We start from the raw sequence: 4912 nt of genomic DNA on the forward strand, positions 1-4912 counted from the left end.
GAAGGAGCAGCTGGCAGCGCAGGTGCGGGACCCATGCGGGAGAGTTGGACGCGCGCTGAAGCTGCGTGGAGGGGACGCGCCAGCTGAGGCACGGGCGTGCTGGGGACGCGCGCGAGATGGAGTGGGGAAGGCAGGAGAGCTGGAACCCACGGGAAAATCGGCTTGTGGCTTCGGCTCACGCGGCTCTTCTCTCTTTTTGGCTTGTGCGGCTTGGCTTACGCGGCTCTGGGCTTAGTGGCTTGGCTCCGGGTAGTTGAAAACATGGCTTTCATGGCTTATTTTTGTGTAGCTTTTTACACTGCTTTTTATCTGCAAATAATTAAGCAAAAACTAGACAAATTCCAATTAAAAATATTATGAATAAAAATAATGGATTTGTTTAATTAAAGCTTAAATATTTTAATATTATATAAATCAAAAGCAATATTTATGGTGCATTTTCATGCACTAATCATTACACCATTCTCATTTTTACGCATTACTAAATCAAAATAACTCCAAATTGGTGAAGTTCGTTGCTTTTTTCTTTTACCTTTACGAGTCACATTAGAGGAGCCACTAACTTGAGATAGTGAGTCAGCTCCAATTTCTTCAAGTGGATCATTAAATTGTTCTTCTTCATTGATCACCAAATTTGAAACATTGGTGCTCTTTCCATATGATGATGCCATTACTTTAATAAAAAATAACAATAAATTAACATAACACTATCAATAAAAATTAAATAAGATAATTACACAATAAAATTAACTTATAATAATATAAAATTAATGAACAACAAATGAAATAAATTATACCTTCAAGTTTTTTTTTCCTTCCGGAAGAACTGTAAATTAATAAAAATAGAAAATACATAAAATTTGAGAAGTTAGTTGAATGAGCATGCTCAAATGTGAAGTTTCCATGACTATATATAGGCAAAAACTAGGAATGGAAGCACGTCCGCAACATCCAATAGCCAAAAATGAGAAAGGAATTGGACAAAAAATGACAATACATTGATGAGACTTATGGGTAAAGAACCTAAGTTTTGTTGTATGTAACCCATCACTTCATGAAGTGTCATATCAGTCTGCGCAAACATATATATACACATATTGTTTTTTGAAAAAAAAATGTACAATTATGAATTCCTCAAGCAAACACTTTAAATAAGTGTACAACTCTCTCTTTCTCTCTTTCCCATGCACGCAACACCCTCTCTATTTCTCTCTTTCCCACGCACGCAACACCCTCTCTATTTCTCTCTTTCCCACGCAACACCCTCTGTTTTTTCTCTCTTTTCCAGGCAACAACTCCCTCTCTCTTTCTCACACAAATTAATTATTATATATATATATATATATATTAAATGTATAGTATTTTGATGTGATAAACAAAACACGCTTATCACTATCAGTAAGAAAAAAAAAATTGTTTCCCACGCACGCAGCACCCTCTCTCTTTCTCCCTTTCCCACGTAACACCCTATGTTTTTTCTCTCTTTCCCAGGCAACAATCCCTCTCTCTTTCTCACACAAAATAATAATTATATATATATATTAAATGTATAGTATTTTGATGTGATAAAACATGACTTAAAGTATCAACTTTACTTTTCAAAAACAAAACATGCCTATCAACAAGAAAAGAAAAATTATTATGATGTGATGTGTGAGGCCTTTTACTACAGAAGGCTATACTGAGTAATGTTCATCCATGAATGATTCTCAAAGAAGATTTTAACATTTCAATGTTTTCATTACTCATTATGGGCCTAGATGGGCTCTGTTGGGCCGGCCCATTGTGGGCCTAGACGGGCCCGTCTGGGCTAGCCCATTGTGGGCTTAGACGGGCCCGTCTGGACCGGGCCATTATGGGCCTAGACAGGCTAGGATGGGGCGGCCCATCATGGGCCTAGACGAGCCGGCCCAGCCCGGCCCAAGCTTGGCCTGGCCCATGGGCTGATATATGTTGGCCCAGCCCATCAATATTTATGGGTTGAGTCGTGCCTTGAATAGTGTCGGGTTGTGCCGGCCCGGTCCGTCACTGTGTCAGGATGGGCCTGGGCCGGCCCATAGTCCCCGGTCCATTCTTGCATCTCTAAGTTTGAGTGTATAATTTTGAAACTGTTAGAGAATTTTTTCTCGCTCTCCTGAACCACGTAAATCTTTATCTTATCTTTTATTTTTGTTATCTTTATTTTTTCTGCTGTGTGAGTGTAGGGGTGTATTTTTTCCGAACAAATCTCATGGTGATCCTCTCTTCCAAAGCCACCACTGAGCTCTTTAAGAACAACGATATGTCATTTGTGGAGTGCGCCGTCACGGCGACCAGCCGGGCCCACAACTTCCACGAGTTGTTTGTGGCTCTGGCGCCTTACGGTCTCTATTGGCACCTCATGAGGCGGCTGATGACGAGGAACATGTTGGTTGGCAAGAGGGTCAGCAAGACTACGCCCCTGCGGCAGAAATGCATCAACAACATGTCGTTTTGGATCGAGGGGGAGGCGAGGAAGAAAGCGAGAAATCGTGAAGCTGTTGATCATGTTCAAGGAGTTCACTTGGCTCGCTTTGTGTTCCTCATGGTGTTTAACCTTTTAGCAAACTTGATGCTTTCTAGGGATTTGGTGGACCTGAATAAGGAGGATAGATCTAAGTTTTTCGCGGTGATGGAAAGGATTATGGAGTGGAGCGGCCATGCAAACATGTCGGATTTCTTCCCGTGGCTGCGGTGGGCGGACCCGCAGGGTCTGAGGAGAAAGATGGAGAGGGCCTATGGGAAAGGCCTTTGGGATTGTTTCTAAGTTTGTCAAGGAGAGGATGAAAGAGAGAGGGCATTATGAAGAGAAGAGGAAGGACTTCTTAGATGTTTTGCTTGACTTTGAAGGCAATGGGAAGGATGAGCCGGCCAAACTCTTTGACCAGCATCTGATTTTTGTTGTGCTAGTAAGTTCTTACCTATTATTATTAATTAGCATGAGAATTAATGCTACAAATATTGCGTCACATATTTATTATTTTTACTCAAATTACAAATGAGATATAAGGGAACTCATTTATTTGTTAATTAGATTGTGATTGGTTGAAACTTGGTCAACGAAATTCAAGGTTAAAACTTAAAGTGAGGATTTGTATAATTGCCTATTTGAAAGGGAAAAAAAATAGAGGGGATTTAAATTCTACAACTCAAGATGAAGTTAAATTAATGTGGAGTTATCGCTTAGATTATGCCAACAATACCCAATTAGATTCTACACTAGTAGTTTCCCATTTCGTAGGTTATAGAATCACATCATTATATGTTATGCACATATGTCAGAATCAGTCACTATTACAAGTCTATAATCAAATAGCTCGCTGTAAACTTTCTCCATTTACTATATGTTAACTTTCACCAATTACTATATTATCACCAGTACTATATTATATTAATACGAGGCCGGATCATGACTATATATCATCAAATTAAGTTGCTATAACCAGAGATTCACATGCTAACTTCAAGATCTGTACTCTATTTATTATTAAGAAAAATCCACATATTTTCAAATTAACTAGTTGAAAACAGTACTGTCGATATTTAACATTTTTCTTTAATAAAAACAAAATTTGCGCAGGAAATGTTTTTGGCCCGGCTCAGAATCAACAAGCTCCAGCGTGGAATGGGCAATGACCGAGGTACTTCTCAACCCGGCCATCATGGCCGAGGCCAAGGCCCAGCCCACTCAGCTTATAGGTCCGAACAGAAAGTTTGAAGAGACCGACATCGAAAACCTTCCCTACTTAAACGCCGTCATAAAGGAAACCCTACGGTTACCCTTCATGGGCTAGGTCACGGACCGACTATAGAACCCTGTTCAATAAGTGGAATGCTTGAGTTTCAAGCACGAAAGATTCTTAGGCTCTGAAGTTGATTACAAAGGGCAACACTATGAGCTAATCCCATTTGGAGCCGGCCGAAGAATTTGTGCTGGCGTGCCACTTGCTCATCGTTTGCTTCATTTGATCTTGGGGTCGTTGATCCATGAGTTTGAGTGGAAACTTGGCGGGAAAGTTACTCCGAAAACCATGGACATGAAGGACAGGTTAGGGATAGTTTCGCGGAAGTTGGAGCCATTGTTTGCAGTTCCCACCAATGCATATGAATATAATATAGCCTGATTGGTGATCATAATATATATTGGAAATAGAAATATTGTTCCTCAAGGAGTTTGGAACTCATCCAATCATTGTCACAATATAATATAGCCGATTTCATTTTTTATGTTTCCTTTTTTCTTCCGTTTACTTTGCATTATCGTGTTTTATTATCATTTTCAATTTTTGATATTGTTTCCCTTTGTATTACGTTCATATATATATATATATATATATATATATATGTGTGTGTGTGTGTGTGTGTAATTTTTTTTTAATATAATGAAGAATCAAATTCGCACCTTTCAACTCTCTCTCTCTCTTAAGAGGTACAGTTAAGGTTTCGAGTTTGGGATCCCTTCTTAGAGTCGGAGGTGTAGATTTGGTGAGTTAGAGTATGGTGGCGTTGTTGCTCTAGGGTCTCAGTCCCCACGTTGATATGGTTCGGGGGAGGACGATGCATGTATTGGGGTGACTAGCGTTGGAGGTGGAGCTCGAGGCATGGTCGATTCCGCTGGTGCGAGGAGCGGGAAGTTTTCGACGGATCTCTAGTGTGTACGCTTTGTTTGGGTTGTTTTCACTTCGTGGGTTGTTTTCACATCGTTTTCATTGCCAGTGGTTGCATTCTTATGTTGTGACTCTGCTCATATCCAAGTTCTTTGACCTCCGTACCGTGGTGGATGGCTCGTTGTCGGCTTTTCTTCCATTTTAGTTGGGGCCATTTATAGTTTTCTTAATATTTTATTAATTTTAATGAAGGCGTATTTTCCATGTTTATGTATTATAATAACATA

The 4912-nt window shown here is 39.9% G+C and overlaps 1 pseudogene; it reads left to right on the top strand.

Moving 5' to 3' along the window:
* Window positions 1–116: 116 nt before the first annotated feature.
* On the top strand, window positions 117–3780 carry LOC21395984 (annotated as a pseudogene).
* The last annotated feature ends 1132 nt before the right edge of the window (window positions 3781–4912 follow it).

This window comes from Morus notabilis, unplaced genomic scaffold, assembly GCF_000414095.1.
Source record: "Morus notabilis unplaced genomic scaffold, ASM41409v2 Scaffold416, whole genome shotgun sequence".
Lineage (NCBI taxonomy): Eukaryota > Viridiplantae > Streptophyta > Magnoliopsida > Rosales > Moraceae > Morus > Morus notabilis.